The sequence below is a fragment of the Scleropages formosus genome, chromosome 5, assembly GCF_900964775.1.
Source record: "Scleropages formosus chromosome 5, fSclFor1.1, whole genome shotgun sequence".
NCBI lineage: Eukaryota > Metazoa > Chordata > Actinopteri > Osteoglossiformes > Osteoglossidae > Scleropages > Scleropages formosus.
The window spans coordinates 17,926,713-17,946,993 of NC_041810.1; positions in this window are offsets into that span (position 1 = coordinate 17,926,713).

Sequence of the window (20,281 nt, forward strand, 5' to 3'; positions counted from 1 at the left end):
CAATTGCTGTGTTTTAATGACCTCTAAGTCTCTGAAAGCAGAGCTTATTCATAATATTTACTGTTATGTGTGAGACTGTTTTGAGATTCTTTTTGGCAGTACTGGCTCAGATTTTTTTTTTGTCCACAAAGGTTTTGACTAAAAGAGATGAAAGTTTGTGGATTCCTCTGCACAACTTGTCTCACATTACAGAGGAGGTCAAATCACTTAAAGTGAATGGACTCTGATGGCCAGAGCCTGCAAGATAATTACAAAGATACGGGACATGTTAATTATTGCAGCTGTTTGCCTTTAACTCACGTAACTGACAAAAGTAGCGCTTCTGTGGAAAAGTGGCGGTAATGCTGCGCTTCATATGTCCATTCGCAGTGCCTGCGTTGTATTATACTTGTCAAAACACCAGGTCAAAAGAGATCGCGACAGTTTATGGCAACTGTAACTTGGATGAAAGTATTACAATAACATCATGTCACGTTATGGGCAGTATTGCAAGAATTTATGGAACATACCATTTATGCTCAATATGGTAATATATCAGCCGTTGCCATGATCACTCTTGTTATACTGTCACAAATCTGCCCTAAAATATTCAGTGATACTATGGATTGTGAACTAACAGACTATGGTATTTTCTATAAAGGCGCAGTGAATGATGGCATGATGTGGTACCAAACTGTTATAAATAAACTGTTAAAAAGTGCCAGTTGTGGGTCCTTTTGAATTAAAAACGCTATACAACTTTTGGTTCAGATTCAGGGTTTAATTCTGTTTAAAAATGTGGTTCTAAATGTTAATGCTTGTTTTCCTGTAGTCACCGATGTACAGCAGTGTTTGTTTTCTGTTCACAAGTGTGACACACAAACACACTGTTTGAACTACTTGTCCCATTTGGGGGTAGTAGGGACCTAGAGCCTAACTCAGCAACACAGGGCATAAGGCTGGAGGGGGAGGGGACACACCCAGGACAGAACACCACTCTATTGCAAGGCGCCCCAAGCGGGACTTGAACCCCAGACCCACCAGAGAGCAGGACCCACTCTAACCCATTGTGCCACCACATCCCCCTTTGAGTGTGACTTTTACAGTTATATTTTTCAGATTCTATTGCTGCCTGGATGAATGGAAGAATTCAAATATGACTGAACCAAAAGGCTTAGTGAAGAACCGTGTGGGTTTTCAGTCTGACCTAAGAAAACTGTCTAGGCATGTTCGGTCCAAAAAACATCCTTATTGAAAATGAAGCAAAAAATAACAAATTATTACTGAAAATCATTAGGATTAATCAACCACTTAGTTATTTAAATGCTCAAAGATTAAGAGCAATGACGTTATCACTGTAAACAAATTTAAAGAAAAACGGTTGTGTTTTTAACTGAGAACTACCACTGTAGCGCAGCATGCAGCTGAATCCAAGTGCAGTGTTCCACCAGCAAGAGGGGCTTCTGCTCTGACAATCCATTGACATATGGAGTGACATCCATGGGTTTTAAACATACCAAAGCCATGTGGAACTATTGTTAAAGGTGCCAGGCTGATCCTCATCTGCTCTTGTAGCGCCTCTGTTTATTCAACAGGCTGCCAAGCCAAAATCGAGCCGTCTGCCACCTAATCGGGGGATCTCTGAATTCAACGTCTGGGTGTTAATCTGTGATTTTCGAACTTCAGACAATTAAGCGTATCTTTTCCCAGAAGATCATCCCATCCAACACTCCGCGGCAAGCCTGTTGCCTGTCAGCAAGGCGGCAGAGCAGACGCACAAAGAGCGGCAGCCCTTAGGAAACCGGATCCCGCACATCTGCGCTCAGCCTCGAGGCCCAGGATCTCAGGGTCCCGATACAAGAGGGTTGCATGGTTCCACCATACGGAAAGTTCTGCGCTCGTCTGCCGGTGCCCTCCATAAAAGTGTCAGGAAAAAAAATATCTGGATTAGCAGGAATGAAGCGGCAGTGCAACAGGTTGTGTGGAACTCGCTGACATCTGTCGGGGACCCTGGCTGCTCCCACAAGGAAAATGCATTAGTTCCCAAAACAAGAGAATGAGTCCACGCGAGACAATCTGAGTCCACAAATATGTGCCATATACCAGTCAGGAAGTTCATTTTTTGGCCAATGAGAGCAAAACTTTGTTTTTTTTTTCACCAGTTAGACTCAACTCCTGGTGTTTATTAAAACCTGCTGAATAAACTAGTTCAGTGACTTTTGGAGCACAAAAACCTTGGCAATCTTCATTGGTATATCTTAATGCTGATGTTTTTCGTTATTTTACATCGAAAAGCTGTACATTGCACAGCTACACCTTGAGCATCAGTTTCCCAAACGAACCATTTGCTTGTTGACTGACATCAGTAAGTGTCTTGAAGCTCCTGAGCTTTGTTTTTGGGTTTATCCGTTGAGCGCAACTTGGCAAAAGACAAGTAACTTTCTTTTTCTTCGCAAAAGGCAGCCGTCACGTGCTTTGATAGTGAGAATGGGCAGCTTAGCGTAAACTGGGCCCATCCATTGAGGTAGGAAGCTGTGGAGCCAACCAAAACTCCTCTCTGGAGCTTCTGTCTAAATAATCGTAGACAGGATGAAGCATGTGAGGAAGGCTGGCTTTGGTCACTCATCATACCAAGTTGACTCAAGGTGGTGGGGAGCGATCAGACACACGGGTCTAGATTACGGTGGTCTTCAACTGCAATGGGGGAGTCTGGACATTGTCTGCTGTTAAAGTGCTCTTTGGCATTGTGGCCTCAGGGCTGCTGCAGCCTCATGTCTTCTTTCTGAGCTTGACGCTTCTGTCTTCTCCTTCTCCTCTGTAGTCATACAGAGCTCCATTGTCCTGACAGGTTGGCCTCGGCATGCAAGTTCAAAATGAAAAACGAAAGACATGGAATTATTAAGAAGTTATTAATGTATTTTTAGATTTTACATTTATTAATTTTGCTGACGATCCTCTCCAAGGTGACTTACAAAGCTATTTATAGTTATTTAACCCATTTATACAGCTGAGTAATTTTTACTGGAAAGAGAAAAGACATGCTCAACTAGGAATGAAGAACAAGTTTGGAGCAAAGGTACCCCTTGGCACCACTTTACTACCTTTTGGTGTTTCGTCTTTGCTGTTATCTATAAAGCATAATGTTATTACACATAATCTCTAATTAAATACATGGATATATTGAATATATGTCAAAGGGGGTGCAGTAGTGCAGTGGGTTGAACTGGGTCCTGCTCTCCGGTGGGTCTGGGGTTCAAGTCCTGCTTGGGGTGCCTTATGATGGACTGGCGTCCTGTCCTGGGTGTGTCCCCTCCCCCTCCAGCCTTATGCCCTGTGTTGCCAGGTTAGGCTCTGGCTCCCTGTGATCCTGTATGGGACAAGTGGTTCAGACAATGTGTGTGAATATATGTCCTGCAATGAACTGGTGTGTTGTCTAGGGTGCACCTCCCTCAGCTTTGCACCCAGTGATTCTGGAAAAGGCTCCAGAGGTAGGATAAGCAGTTAATGAAAATGGATGGATGGAAGTCAATACACATGAATGTATCCCACATTAAAACACATCCCTATGGACAACAAAACTACTCTGGTAAGCTTGAGTGTGCTCTTGCTCTCATGCCCCTAACCTCACCCCAGGCAGGTGCACCTGTGGTCCTTGCTTCCATGTTTTCCCCTCCCATACTCTTCTCAGAGATTTCCCGGTTGCCTGACCTTTGGCTTTCGTTCCTGGACCTCGACTTCAGCTCCTTCCACAGTATGTTTCATGATCGGTGACCCCCTGCCTGTTTCGTCCACTACGCTTTTGAACTCCCCCTTGTTTCACTACCTAATGTAAAGAAACCGTGCATCCACATTTGGGTTCAACAGCTTTCTACCCGTTTGTGACTATGACACTTCCATTGTTTCCTAATCTTTTTCTTAGTTTTGACTGCACGAATTCTGGTGAAGTTCCCTGATGTGGGTATTACTGCAAGAGGTGGCATTTGAACCTGCAACCTGTTTCTCCAAATATACCAACAATGGCAAAATACTGTATATAGGCAGTTATATTTTTCATATTTCAGGGATTAATCCATTCATCCTTCCATCATGCATGACCACTTCTCCAAGGCAGAATCCAGTGCCTGTCCTGGAAGTATAGGATGTGAGGCAGGGTACAACCTGGATGGATGGCTAGCCCAACACAGTGTAGTGACACATTCATTCGGTCAAAGAATAAACTCACTTTATAGACACCAATCTGCTAGAAAGACATCTTTGGACTGTGGATGAAATTAAGAGCACCCAGAGAAAAACTAAGCAAACACGGGGAGAGTATGAAAAATCCACACAGAACTGAGCTACATTCCAATCCATATCCAACCCAATGTCGGGAGCTGGGAGGAATCAGGGGTGGGAAACAGACTAACGCTGTTGGAAATTCACAATGTATTTGATTGAATTTGTAGGTAAAATGTCCAACTTGGCCAGATGACCGCTGTACTGTCCAAACAGTCAAAGCTAAATGTTTAGTCCAGTGTTTACGTTTGATCCATTTATTTTACTGACTGCTACTACAGAATTTTCCAGTGTTTTCCATCACGAGAAAAAACCCAGAAGTTAACCAAAGAGGAAGCTTATTTTATAACCCCATCAGAACAGCACATCTTGGTTAATTGAATTGTTCTTTTGGAGGCCCTAAAGCAGTACCATGACCATATGGCTCCTTAGGGCACGTGCTGGTGGCTCAGAATGGGTGCAGGTGACCGGCTGCTCTGCGAAATGTGAGTTTGGGTCAAATGGAAAGTAAATCCCACCGGGGTCTGGCTGAAACCCGACACCTTGCGTGCCCTTAGCTGTGGTGGCATGATGAAAGGGCCCCGCTGCACGTTCCGCTCTCGGTCCAGGGACTGTTCCCGCCACACACCTGACAGGCTTTCCCTGTTCTTTGAACCCTCAGCCGCAGGAAGACAAGAGCTGGGTGGGGTCGTGACCCCTTACCGCAGGCTGTCAATCACGGTTGAGGTACGCTAGCAAGGTCACAGGTACTAGTGAAAGGCTGACGTGCGCACGAGCTGCCGGATGCTGTTCGGGTCACATGCTGAGGAAATGCTTTCAGAGACACGTTTCCCTCCATTTTTGAGAAAACCCAAAAGCACAAATGTAAATGTTAGCAAGCTTTCTGTTTCACACCCTCTCGCCTGTACCCAGAGGCTCCCTCCATGAGTAAAATTTAATGAGACACAGCAAAAAGACCAATAATCGAGTCAAAAGGGTACAAACCGAAATTTTAAACAACCTTCTATAAGCACTGCAAAATCGTGATCGATTTGATAATAAATGTATAGTGAAAATAATCAAATACAGTATAATTTGTACAAGAAGGTATCAGTGTATTATTTAGCGGGTAAAGTTAAATTTGAACGCTAACTCAGATTGGTAATAATAAAACTCGCACAGGCAGCAGGTCAGCCTTGGCACAGAGCGACAGCAGCTTGGCCAAGAAGCGAACTGCTAATCTAGCCGAGATGAGTTAAAGCTTTGATTAAATTCCAGCCGATACAAACCAAAAAAGACATTTCTGATTTCTAAAAAAACTGTCCATTAACAAGGGCTCAGCTGAAGCCAGGAGAATCCAATCAAATCCAATCAAGCGGCAGCCTAACGAATGGCGGACGGCGCGGCGCTACGCTGGAAGGCGCCTCACGCAGGTTTCACAATAGCTCCCATTTCATAACTCCGCTTCGATGAGAGCCGCTGTTTAAGCAGCCGCAGCGATTAATGAGGCGGCAGGTATCTCCAGCAGATCTTAACCCAATTTCCCCCTGCTTAAAGAGCAGATCTGGAGCGGGTAAGTGGCCTTGATAGATGGATGCCCTGCAGTGCCAACTCCCCCGCTCCCACCCCCTCCCCCCTCCCGGTGCCTTCGGGGACCTCGTGGTGTCGATTACACCCGCTGTGACATCACCGACACAGACATTGTGTTTCTGTCACCCCTAAGTGAGATCCGTGTCTCTGGCATCAATAATACATGGGCCCCGTTGTTTGGGCCTCGGTTTTCAGTAAGCATGTGTGTAAGCCTGAGTGCACCAATTAAGGTAGCGCTTCTTTGGGGGCAGGGCCAGGGCCCCGTGGACCCTGTGGCCTTGAGGCGTGGATCCTAACCTTCCGTGAGGTCCGCTCACACGGCAGCAGGTGGTGGAGGCCGACAAGGATGAGGCAGATACGCGTGAGAAAGCGATTGCCGTTACTGCAGAGATTTTTGAAACTGAAAATTATGGACATGTATGATTGCACGGGCCAAGTCAAAAACAATTTTTTACTAGAATTTTAATGTTGTGGCTACTTTTTGGCTTAGTTTGTATGTGTGTATATGTGTAGAAATTTACATTCATACATAGATATATACTGTATGTTGCTTCTTCTTCCTAGTTCATCTTCTTGGTTAATCTCCACATTTGATTAAAATACTGAACATTTTCAGAATAATCATATGGAAATCAAATCAAATGGATTTCCAAACATGCCTAGCCAAACGCTGGTCGTTTTCAAATTATTCAGGACTGTTACATAGTGCTGCCAGCAGGTGCTGTAGTGGTTGGAAGTGTTGCTTTGCAACTGAAGGGCGTGGGTTTAAATCCCTTCTTTAGGACCTTTCATCAAGGTATTTATCCACAATGGCTCCAGTAAAAATTACCTAGTTGTATAAATGGCTAAATTGTTGTAAGTGACTTAGACACTGCAAGTCACTTTGGACAAGAGCATCAGCTAAATGAATACATATTAATGTGTGGTACAGCATTGAATTTCATAATAATGTTTCACTGCTGTTATTTCCGTGGACTTCTGTGCGCTGTATATGACTGCAAAGAGCAACACTCAATGCCTTTGGGAATTAGATGTAGTTCTAGACAACCGCAGCCCTCACTGAGTAAAAGGGTACACTGTGATACCCTGTATGTAAATTACTCTCCATTAAAAAAGGAGTAGGTGCATGAATTTCACTCTTCATTGTATGCTACAATATAGATTATACTTCATCATCTTGATTGCTGCTTCTTATTCACTTGCCTTTTGCAGTCTCAATTTAAAATGTTAATTACCCCAGTGGCTTAATTAGCATCGTAATGATTGTGTACATAGAATTCAAACAAGCAGCTATAAAAGTAAAGTGCAAATCTCTTGTAAAACAAGGCACAGCAATTGCTTTGTCTGTGTCAGAAAAAAAAAAAATCAAATGATTGGGTTATCAAGAGTTTTGAGCAAGATATTTTTTTTTTTTTTAAATTTCACTGTGTGACAGAAATGAGGAGTATAATCCTTCTTCTGCTGTTCATTCAATCTCAGGTTGACTGGGAATCTCTTAATGGATCCCCCAGGCGGTCAGTGATGACAGCAAAGGCTTCACTACCAAAATAATACAAATATCATATAACTGAGGATCAGACGAATTTGTGTTTGGAACATGAAGGAGTGTGAGACCGAGATGCTCATTTTTGTTGTTTAGCAAATATGAGAGGGCAATTTGTATATATTCTGCAGAAAAAAATCTGTCATTTTGCAAACGTACCACCAATGCTCGATTTAATATAAGGCTTGTGTACATGCTGACTGTACACAGTCATAGATCACATTTTAAAATACTATTATTTATTTCTCTTTATAATGTTTTTCTCCAAAGTGACATATTCTTAAACTACTTAAAATTATTTATCTCTTTATAGAGCAGGTGGTTTTTTACCATATCAGTTCAGGTTAAGAATCTTTACCAGTGGTGTAACAACAGGAGTAGGGACTTGAACCCAGGTCCTTCAAGTGCAAGGTGAGAGCGCTAACATGCTGCCCCAGCACTTCTTTTGTGGTGTTAGTGTAAGTTGTTGAGACAAATTAAACAAGTTCAGGAATAAAAGTTAAAAATGAAGGTTAAATTGCCAGTTGACAGCTGGACATTTAATCTCGAGGATACGGTAAGGAAATCAAGATGGCAAAGCTGTACATTGGTCAGTAAATCTGGACCTGGGCCTGCCCCCCAACCTTCAGCGACATCATAGCAAAGTGACAGGCCAGATTCAGCCACCATCTGCTTCAAGTCTCCCTAAATCTGAATCCTGCTGAAGGGAGGGGGATCTTGACCTTTTGGGACCATACACTGTGACCTCTGTGATATTAAAGCGTGGAGTGGAGAAAAGGCCACGACATAAATCACGCTGACATCTGTGGGAGTTCCTCAGGACCTGGAGACTCATTACCACCAGTGTGCAGACCCCCAGTGGTTCTGAGTAGCATCCAGAAGACCAAACCTTGAAGATTCCCAACGTTGGCCATATCTAAATCTCATCACACATCCAAGGCGTTTGGAGAGGTGTGTAAAAAAGGATGTGAAGGATGAAGGGAGGGTCACAGTGTCCCTCATCCATCTGTTGCCTCGCGTTGCTCCAGTCTTGTGGTCTCTGCTCCGTGATGCTGGCGTTGCTGTGAGGCAATAGCCAAGCATTTAATTACAGAAAAAGTTATTGTGAAATATTTTCGCTAAAACGCATCTTTTTTTTTTTTTTTTTGCTTTTCCTTTTCTCAATTTATGCTCTAATAATTTTGATTAAATAACAATCCATTTCTTATTAATATTTATATTGTGTTAATGCTGCTACGAGGCCCCCAAGCTCCATAATAATGAACATACATAAAAACATTTCTCCTAGTGTTTACGCTGTTCTGCTTTATGCTGCTCTTCACTGCTACTTCTCACAGTGTTTATGTGACTAAACTTTAGACTTTTAATTAAACTTGTTCTTTATAACACTTGTGAAAGGCACTTACCGCAATAGCTTGTTTGCAGACTAAAGTTTCTGATATCTCATAAAACCGACAGCACGAGACACAAGAAAACAACTTTGACTTCGTATTTCCCGCTGCACTCTTGCGTCGTTTAAAGGAATCAGCAGGGAATTTTTTTGCATACTTTCATATTTTAAGTAGATTTTTTTCTTGTTGCCTATGAGTGAACTAGTTTAATAATGTTAAAGTGATATGTGCTGGAAGCACTGCTCTTATTAGACAAAGTATATATAATTATATACATTCTTTAGGTTAATTGTCAGGACTATATTAAAAACATGCTACGGATGTATGGCAGTCAAGTGAAGAATCCAGGCATTCAGTATTTAAAAGGGTGTGAAGTGCTGCAGAATTTTGACTTTACTTTCAGCCCATCTATTTCAAGCACACAGTGACATATATTTTCAAGATTATTTCCTTCTTGCTGTATTTATTAATATGTACATTTCACGTAATTTGTAACTGTTGGAACATTTGACGGTATCCGAAGTGAGTGAGAAGAAGGTGAAACATCCAGTCATTCGGAATAACTTTATTATCCATCAAGTCCTGTTTAAATGGCAGCATCGTATGCAATATGTAACTGATTCTCTGCCTCCCTGTAGTGTCATAGCTCTGAAGTGGCTAATTTTCTCCTTGTCTAAACAACGCAATAAACAGCAAGTAGTGATTAAGCAGGCTTTAGCACCAACTAATTAAAGAACCATAATAAGGAGAGCTGCTGGAAGTGATGCATCTTGGGAAATTTGCACATAATCTTTCTGTGATTTTTTTCCCTTTGTTTCATTGCTCATTGGGGATTTTCTGCCTTGTTTTTATACGCATAATTTAACAGAAAATGTGCAATAATGTACACAATAAATGAAAATATAACTAGGAGGAATAAATCAAAACTTCCATCTGGGCCCTCTATTAGATTAGTCCTGAAATTACCTGGAACAACATGATTGAATCAATATAGAAAACAAATTCTTGTACAAACTTTGTCATGATCTGTAATTGTGAACGATGATTAAAAACAGTTTTAGGTTTGAGCTGTGCGCTCAGAAATTTATATATATATATATATTTGCAAATGTCAATTTATAACAGCTGGATATTTTTACTGGAGTACATGAAAATTATGAACCAAGATGCTCAAGGCACTCAAACTGACAACTTTAAGATCCTAAGCCCTTTAACACTATTCCGCTAGCAGTACACCAATAAATACTGACACATGGAGATATTTATAAATCAGATTTCTCCAAATCAAACAAGAATTTTTTTTTCTTTTATTCTTTTAAGCAAACAACCACGTAAAACTGAGACCGTGCTATACTGTGATCCGCAAACACATGGGGACTCGGCAGAGACCTGCTGTTGTTTGTTTGGGCTCCGAGTCTCAGGCCTTGCTGTGCTGTATCTGGCGGATGAGTCCAGCTGGCCGACTCCGGGTGCTAAATCCAACTGTTCAATACAAACACGTTGCAGCTATTGATCTGGCCGGGTATTTTAGGTCTGGGGTGGTGTTGGGGGGGTGGTTCACGTTACTCCTCAGGCTGCCCAGTCTGCCGAGATCCCGTCCGCAGAAACCTGGAACGGGCCGAAGGGACAGTCTGCCCTGAGCTGTGGAGTCGGGGGTAAGTGAGTAACAACAATTAATTACTTATTAATAAAAATCAGAGCTTATGAAATTATGATCACAGCTCACGTATTAATAGGCCTACATACATGCACTGCACCCTTGAAGCCCATAGAGGGTAACATCCCAGCCGCCTGGCATTATCGTCCTTGAAAAAAATACGTATGCCTTATGCGTATGCATCATTTACACTGACGCCATGGAAATTTCGGTAGAGATACATAACACAATAGCAGTGATTGAAAATGATTGAAGCATCCCAACTGGCTGGTGTCATTATCTCGGTCCCTGGCTGCGCAGAGTGCCAACGTATAACACCCATTAGGGATGTGGACTAATTTACTGCATGGAGCAGCACTTGACCGTAATGACTCATCTATCCGTCGAAGCCCACTTCCATCAGAGTCAAACCCTCCCAAGTCACAACTTCTGCGTGAATGAGCTGGATTAATTTGAAACCAACAGCTGTGCCTGAAGAACGGCCCTCGCTGTTGCCCTGGAAATGTTCAAGAGGCAGGGAGTTCTGACAGCGTGGCGGCATCCCGGGGATTGCGCTTGCGCTCCGCTGTGTCGTGCGGTGCATTATGGGACGGCTCACATAATATTCCCCTGAGATGAGCGTTAAACATTATTCACTTTAAAACACAGCATACATAATAAATACGTGTTTTTTTGCGCTTCTTCAAATGTCACTCTACAAAAATAAAACATACAAAAATTACATATTGCTTTCTGTGTATGGGCATTATGCACCAAACACAGACAAGCTGTCGAAAACAGAAAATAAAAAAGAAAAAGTTTCACAATAGAGTAAAAAAGACTGCAAAAATTTCTGAGTGCCGGATTAACAACCTTATTAATATCTGGTTTCTGTTGAAACTATTACAGTTATGATCCTAATGCACATTTTAAAATAGTCTTGGCATGGCATGCTATTAAATTCCATGTATTTCTATTTTCCATCATTTGTAAAAAGTAGGTAAACAATGCTGGACCAACTCCGACGGAGTTAAAACAACCGTGAAGGTGGTGGGGTTTTTAAAGCACAGGGCCGAAATGAACTGAGAGTGTTGATTTAACACTGCCGATTGGAGTGTGTATAAACAGGCAGGGAACCCGTGAGAACACACATCATATTTCCGCTTAATCAGGGCAGTGGGGATAGCAGCGGAGACATCATGGGAATGCAGGTCAGATAAAATAGCAGCTATCAATAGTCCACTCAGACAAGTCCGGGGAAAGGAACTGATGCTCAAAGTGTAATTGATCATGAGGCTGCCGGTGCAAAAAGGAGGGTTCCAAGTGCTGGGCGCCTCTTGAAAACTGCCCGAAGGGGGGTGCAGGCCCCACCTTTCAACCAAGGCCTCTGCAGTAACGCTATACACATCAGAGGAATGGTGCCATCGATTATGCACTTACCCCCACCCCCACCCCCCCACGTCCCACGTGAGCGCTTATCATCCCTGCGCCGGAGCATGGGCGTCAGCGTCCCCGATTGGCTTCCCAGAACCTGTGAGCTGCAGAAAAGGATGGGAGAAAGGAGGAGGAAGGGGTCGAAGCGGTCTGCGGGGCAGAAGGACCTGGCAGATGGCAACCAACGCAAGCCCCTTGTGTTCCGCTGAGGTGGAAGCCGGGCGGGGACTCCGACGCACTTGGCTGTGATGAGAGCCACCCTGGCGACAGCCGCGCCGCCTTGCGTTTCAAAGTTCCTTCCAAAGGCCCTCCCGTGGAACTCTCCGCTTAGTGGCGAACGCCGTATTGACGGCTCCTTCGATCCATCTCACGGGCGCCTTGCCGATGCCCCTGGTCAGATGTCCGCAGGTGTTTTCGAGCGTTCGAAAAGTTTCCGGAGTGTCGGAATCTCTGCAGTTCGAGCCTCCGCGATGGATTCATGACCTTTTCGCACGCGCTTTGAAAGTCAGCGTACATGGAGGAAAATCAAAGCCTCTAATTAGCGCTTCTTACCGCTCTTCAGCACCGATCTGCGCTCCACGCTCCGGCGGAACTGTAATCCGAAAGCACGGCCATTTCCCAGTTACAATAATTTTTCTCCTAAGGGAGCACTACATCACAAATCTCATTGTACTGAAGCGGCAGTTGAGGCCTGAAAACTTTCGTTTCAACACACACTTAGAGATATTAAAGAGGGGACCGAGCGGTAGCAAGATGAGAACATTACACCTAGTAGAGAAGCGTGCTGATAAACAGTGTGATGGAGAGACAAAAAAATGATCAGCGGGGCTCCTTGGAGTTCCTTATTACAAGCGAGCATTAAGATATCATTTTCAGAGATACTTACAGACCCTCTGAGTAGAGCCTTTAAATGACAATGGATTTTCCTTTAATGAACGCTAGGAGACAATCTACAACACAGCCTCAATTGAGCCAAGTGTACTTTGTCTAATATCCTTATTATTTTACAGCTGCTTAATGTGTTATTCATTTCTATCGGCACAAATGCAGGAGGGTGATAAATAATTCAGCGCTTTCATCAATGGGGTTATTATTTGTGGAATGGCTGGTGGATTATTACAACATAATGAGCAGACTCCCCCCTCTATAATCACTGGGAGGTATAATATAGTTAATAGCCCTATTGGTTTTAATCATTGTTCCACTGCCTGCTTAATTAAAAAAGAAAGAAAGAAATATTGGATGATTATGAAGTTATTTTATTCGGGACACGACTGCAAAAAGGTAAATAAATTATGAAATGGAGCAATGTGTGACCGTGCAGCAGAGGTAAATAGACGCTCAGGTGGAACAGGTTGTGTCCTGAGCCCTGCAAAGCCTCATCCCCCTACAAAGTGATGTACACCGATCTTCTCGCTTAATAAATATGCCCTTCTGCACCTCGATTCCCCCAGGTGTGTCTGCAAAAGTCATGAATAAGGCTGGCTCAGAATGGGTTTGAGCCTCAATCGAGTCCGCGTCACCCTGGGTTCCCCGCTCCCCTCCAACCCATTAGTCTCCATAAAGGATGATGGATTAAACGCCGATGCAGTGACCCACTTTCCCACTTTTGCCATAAAAATGATGGAGCGCACTGGACCCGAGCCTGGTGGTGGACTCCAGCGGGGGATTCATCAGATGAAACTGCATTTTTAAAGAGGTTTCTTCACGCTTTGTGTTCTTTTTATCTCGCCGTGCAGCTTTTTTGTAGTCTACGGGTGTCCCCGTGCCGTACATGTACACGTACGTGTGCTCTTGGTTGGGAGATGCTGCTGCCGCTACGTTGCTGTAGATCCAGCTCGCTGTTCCCATCCTGAGCCCTCTTAGTCATCAATCACGAGAGAAAGGTGCGTTCTTCTCATAACGTCAAATGAGTTCCTTTCATTTTTAGCTCTGCAAGGGAACCATGCAAGGGGCAAGCATCATCTTTGTCATCATTGTCATCATTGTCATCCACATTACCAGACGTAGATACTGTATTCTTCACTTTTTTCTCAAAGTTTCAGAAAGCCTCTTTAAATGTTATTTTCACTCTAATTTTGAAAAAAAAGGGATTGTGGGAATAAGAAGCGAATAACGTTATAAAGTTTAGCTGTCGTCGGAAAGGTGAAATGTAGCAGTCATAGTGATTAGTGCATAATGGGAGCAGGCCACTCAGGGGTTCGAGCTACTTGCATTTTGATGATCTGGGTTTGAATCCAGCATCCCACTATAGTACCTTTCATCAAGGTACTTACTCTGAACTGAATTACGCCCCCCCATGTCAGTAGGTAAAATATTTTAAGTTGCTTTGAGAAAAGTATCAGGTAAATAAATGTGTAAACGTGAAGAGAATGCGGTGTAGGGGTTAGTGCTGCCGCCTCTGGACTCTGCTGCTGTAGGTTTGAATTCCACCTCCTGCTGTAGTGTCCTTGGTCAAAGTACTAACCCTGAATTGCTCCAGTGAAAATTTCCCCTCTGATTAAATCGGTAAATAATTGCAAGACACCTAACACTGCAAGCTGCTACAAAGGAAGGTGTCAGATAAATAAGTACAAGTTTTCCTCAACTAATCCCGCGTCAAAAGAAAACGGTAGATGCTGAGGAATGCCTGTGGTTATTTGACACGTCGTCCATATTTACACACTCTGAATAAGAGCAGCAGCGTACTGGAGTCAAGTAGCAGGAGCTGAAGGAGAAGTGATTGTGGACTGCGGCTTTGTGACCCACCGAGTCGGGAGCTAAAGGACCAAACATATCCAGCGCCGATAATCGAGTTGCTCCCATTGTCATGGATCTCCATTAGTCCGCCCTGGGCTGTTTGCAGTAGAACAAGACAAGCGGGGCTTGCGCAATATTGGGTTAGCTCTGATTAATGAAAGTCCTGTCTTTATTGCTTACAGGACTACTCCAACTCTTAAAGCAGTAATCTGCTGGGCTTCTTCGAGCTGAAAGTGCAAGAGGAGCCACTGGTGCGAGGTTCTTTCGGGGGCATCAAGTCCCAGTAAAGAGGCACGGCCGGCCACGCTGAACCGAAATAGCCGTGTGAGCACGGGCACGTGGTAGGGTTCCCAGCTCGCATTACCACACTATCGCCATTTGAAATGCTTAGCTACAAAGGCTGCTCCAGAGAAGGTTCTCCAAGACCCAAAGTCCTCCGATTATACACAACAAAAACTTACTTCATAAAGTTTTCTTGATTACGTGTAAATACCTGAATGCCAAATGAAAAATACTAGTATATGTCAAATATTCAGTGTATTTGGAGAGAAATATCAGTTCTTTGCAGAATTATATTACAATATACAGTATGCCAAGTTATATGCTGCATGTATTGTATGCTAAGAAGGCAACAGGTGGCACAATCATTACAACTTAGGATGAATGAATGTGTATGTGTCTATATATAGATAGATATATACACACACACACTTGCAGAACCGCTTGTCCCATACGGGGTCACAGGGAACTGGAGCCAACCCAGTAACACAGGGCATAAGGCCGGAGGGGAGGGGACACACCCAGGACGGGACGCCAGTCTGTCGCAAGGCACCCCAAGCGGGACTCGAACCCCCAGACCTACCAGAGAGCAGGACTGTGGTCCAACCCACTGCGCTATTGCACCGTTGCACCACCACACCCCCTATATATATATATATATATACATATATATATATATATATATAGGTATATATTCATTGAGGGGGGGTGCGGTGGCGCAGTGGGTTGGACCACGGTCCTGCTGTCCGGTGGGTGTGGGGTTCGAGTCCCGCTTGGGGTGCCTTGCGACGGACTGGCGTCCCGTCCTGGGTGTGTCTCCTCCCCCTCCGGCCTTACGCCCTGTGTTACCGGGTAGGCTCCGGTTCCCCCGTGACCCCGTATGGGACAAGCGGTTCTGAAAATGTGTGTGTGTGTGTGTATTCATTGAGGACCCAAGCTTGAGGATTACGCACACATGCCCCATGTGGAAGTGAGAGTTTGTACATATATATATATATATATATATATATATATATATATATAAATATATAGAAAGCCCCCAGGTTCAAGTTTACTGTTGCTGGGATACCCTTGATCGAGGTACTTGCCCTGAATTGATACAGTACAAATTACCCCACTTTGTAATTGTAAGAGGCTTAGTATTCAAACTTTTACGGTATCTCTAGAGAAAACCATCAGCTAAAGGACTAAGCAATTTCTCCATTATCAGATAAGTCCATTCTCTACATCTCAGGCCATTTATTGTAACGTAACAAATCTTGTGCTGTGCATAATAAATGGATTTAATTAATGTAACCGAAACAAGAGCGTTCCATTACCACCCACATACATTTGAAATGCTCTGTTTTCTCAACTTTTTGTGGACAGCAGTTTCAAGCAGAAAACAACACAATATTGCAGGAGAATCCATGCGGGAGCAGGACGTGAGAACCCTGGGAAATCACTGGGATAATAGCTCCGAGCCTATCGGGGTCTCCGCTGTGAATTCTGGAAAATTCAGACACAAATTTGGGCAAAATGTTTGGAGATGACATTTGACCCCGCAAGGCCTGTGAGTGACACGGAGAAGAGAGGGTGTTGAGAGGCTGTCGGTGTTACGCGGTGGGGAGGATGTGACCGGCAGCCATGGTGATGAGTCAGATGTCATGGGCCACAAAACCCTAAAGGTACAGTGATACAGTAAGAGTTACTCACTTTATAAACGGCTAAATCATTGCAAGCTGTAGGGCCAGCCTTCGGCCAGTTGAGCCTCTTTGACCAAGTGGGGCCCCGCACCCACAGTTACTGGATTTCCATTTTTTCAATTGCTCTATGCAAACCTTTCAAAAAAAAATAAAAAATAAAAAAAAACCATCAGCAAAAGAAACTTCAGGGAATAGAAACTTTCTTCAAATTAAAACTGATCAAATCTCATCGAAGGTCAAACATGCTCCAAGATAAACTCAACAACCTTGCAATATTACCACAGAACTTGAACTTCGACAAAACTGAATTTGAAGAACAGAAAGCAAGAAAGGTTTCTTTACAAACGTAGTTTTGTTTCGGTTCCTTTTACGTCAAAATGAAATCTAATAAATAATTGTTTTGTTAATAATACAGGAATAACATATATTCCTGACACCTAATGTGATATATAATTTAGTCCCACTGAAGCAGCCCCAACAAAATGCTCTAAATTGGACCCCACGACTGCTAAAGCCACCCCCGGTGCACCTCTTTGAAGAAAAGTGTCAGCTAAACACACACCTACCGGACTATCTAACCAGATGACCACGGGGAGCAATGAGATCGTGCGGAAAAATAACTGAGGTGAGGATGTGAGCGACACGACAGCACTAAAGCGGGATTTGCTGCAGATGCTCTGCAGGATCTACACTGATATGTCCTCTCGCACTGCATAGCTACACTTCTGGGGACAAACCCACAACCGCGACATGAACATGTAAACATGATACTGAGGCAGTCGTCTGATACGGAGCCCAGCTGCCATACGTACACATGCAGCTCAAGCTGTTTTGGAACCATTAGAAGAATAGAATAGAATAGAATAGAATAGAATAGATCTGCCCAGTGTTTCACCTGCATTTTGTTTCATTGTCCCCTGCAGTGCATACAAACTTCTTAGTTCTACATCATTATTTTTCATCTTAGAATCGAGAAAAAAAAAAAAAATTATATACATAAGTCTATATATACATATACATATATATGTATATACATACACACATATATAGATATAGTGCCTGCATTGTCGCATCGCATTTCCAATCCCTCCTCCTCTGCCCTCGTATTTTGTTGATTCAGATATGATTAATAACCATTTAATTGATCGTTTCCAGGACAGGCTATTATCACATTGATCTCCCCTTCCGCTGTGGGTTGCTGCCTGGAGGTAGTCCTGCTCAGTACAAAACCAAACCGTTTTTTATCTCATCTCCATCCCCCTGGCTCAGACTCGCTGCTCTTGTTGCGACAGGAAGAAAATGGAGAGGGCGAACGGCGTGGCCACGGCGGATCAAGAGCCTGCATAGGCTCCTTCCCCTCTCCATTTCCCACCATTAGGGCTCCTTTGAAGCGATGCATTCGTCGCGATCCGAGCGCCGGCCCTCATTTGTCACTGCCAGGCGGCCCGGCAGCTCAACGTACGTTCTCATCGATGCGACAGTCTAAGTTGTTTCGAATCGGCTTTTGTTGGGCGCCCAAGCGTGACCGTGTGATTAATCTGGTCAAAGCTGCTGAGGTGAACATCCGAACAGCTAAAGGTGTAGCAGAAGAGAGTCAGCCAGCAAAGGTCTCTGCAGTTCCTGGGATGACCATGTGGAGTAGCGGTTAAGAACACTTATCTTAAGGCTGCCGGTTGAGATCCGGGATGGGTGCTGATTATGTGCCCATGAGCCGAGTACTTTACCTGAATTGCTCTGGTAAAATATCCAGCTATATACAGTAACTGGGTACAAACCAGTTGAGCAAAACAATAATATTGGAAATGAAAAGAGTCATTTTACACTGCAGGCCTTCGAGGTTTCTTCACTTTCACAGGACATCACTTTAACTGAAGTTTTGTTATTTCCATCTTTTCAGCAGTTTTACCATTAAAAGGACTATGGATTTTATATTTTGATAGACAGGCCTAAAGACACCGCGGCAAGCCGAGTACATTAAATTAAATTTCTGGATCTTCAGTTGCTAAACTGGGGTTTCTAATGGAAATATGATACAATGGCAATGCTGCACAACCATGGATTATGTATAATATTAGTGGTGACAGTCTGATAAAAAGGACAATCCCGGTTTCAGTTTTCCACTATTTTACTGAGCTGTGCTTATAGAATCTCTTACAAAATTATCACTTGGAGCTTAATGGTTAACTTGATACGAATCCATAGAAAATGATGTACTTAAATAGATAAACCTCTCGAAAAGGATGAATAAATGATTCACTAAAGTAAAAATAATACAAACATTTGCGTTGCTCTTCTTTTTCATGTACAGATATAAAAGTAAAATCCTCGCAATCAGGATATTTTTGTATTGTGAAAACGGACGTATATTTTTCCATAACAAATCAACGGAGAACATCCTCGAAATGAAAACATATGTTACAGAATTAAGCTGTAAGTGAATATATAAACAGTGAGCCTTGGAGGACTCTTCCAAATTCCAGAGAGTCCATCTTACGCAATGTCGGCCCACAGCCATCAGTCATCGATGCGCGACTACAGATAGGAATAGGTTTAATTTTGATGAATGGTCACGAGACAAGTGCTGTGACATATGGCTTCTCTCAGGCTTCACCTTGACAGCAGCACAGCCCTTACAGCCATAACAGCACTGAGAGAAGTGCAGCAAGATCCCAAACAAACGGGACTCGATGCTCCAGTAAAAGCAAAAATAACACCCCCACTAGCAAGACAGCTAGATCGCTATTAGAATTACTCGCCATAGAACAATTACATGTATTACGTAGTACATACATAAATAACACTATACAGTATATATAATGTAGTCTATAATATATATGTAGGGGGGCGTGGTGGCGCAGTGGGTTGGACCCGGTCCTGCTCTCCGGTGGGTCTGGGGTTCGAGTCCCGCTTGGGGTGCCTTGCGGCGGACTGGCGTCCCGTCCCGGGTGTGTCCCCTCCCCCTCCGGCCTTACGCCCTGTGTTGCCGGGTTAGGCTCCGGTTCCCCGTGACCCCGTATGGGACAAGCGGTTCAGGAAATGTGTGTGTGTGTGTGTGTGTGTGTGTGTGTGTGTGTGTGTGTGTACTATATGCTATATACTCCATTTACATGGCAGACACTACAGAGTGTATTATATACTATATATATATGCACACATATACTGTGTATATACTTCTTTCACAACTAACTGAAAGGATAAATTATAGTAATACTAATATAGTATGTATAATAATTTTGTTTTATAATTGTACACGTGTGATTCTTAAATACAGTTAGTTTCTTTCCACCATATGCACCAATGTTCATCGCACGACTAGATGCATAAAACTCAGAATATTGACAATTCCTAAACACCTTCCGACTAATTTTCTTTTTTTTTTGTGTTTTTTGAGATACACAAACATTTACGTACATTACAGGAGTAGCTGCGTAAAGGCTCATCCGGGCACGATCATGAGTTTTCAGATGCTTTTTTATGGTGGACAGAGATTCAGCAGTTCTGAGTGAGAGGTGGAGGTCGTTCACAACAGAGCCATACGGATGATATATTATTTCATATTTATAAAAACAGAAGTGAATTACCAGACATTTTTGGGGTTCCAGCACCCAAGCTCATCATTTCTTTTATTTTGATGTTGAGTTGAACATACCTTACAATCACTAAATTTTTCAGTGGAGCAACTTAAGGTGAGTACCTTACTCAAGGGTAACCCAGTAGATGGCGGGACTCAAACCCATTTTTAACCAAGCTC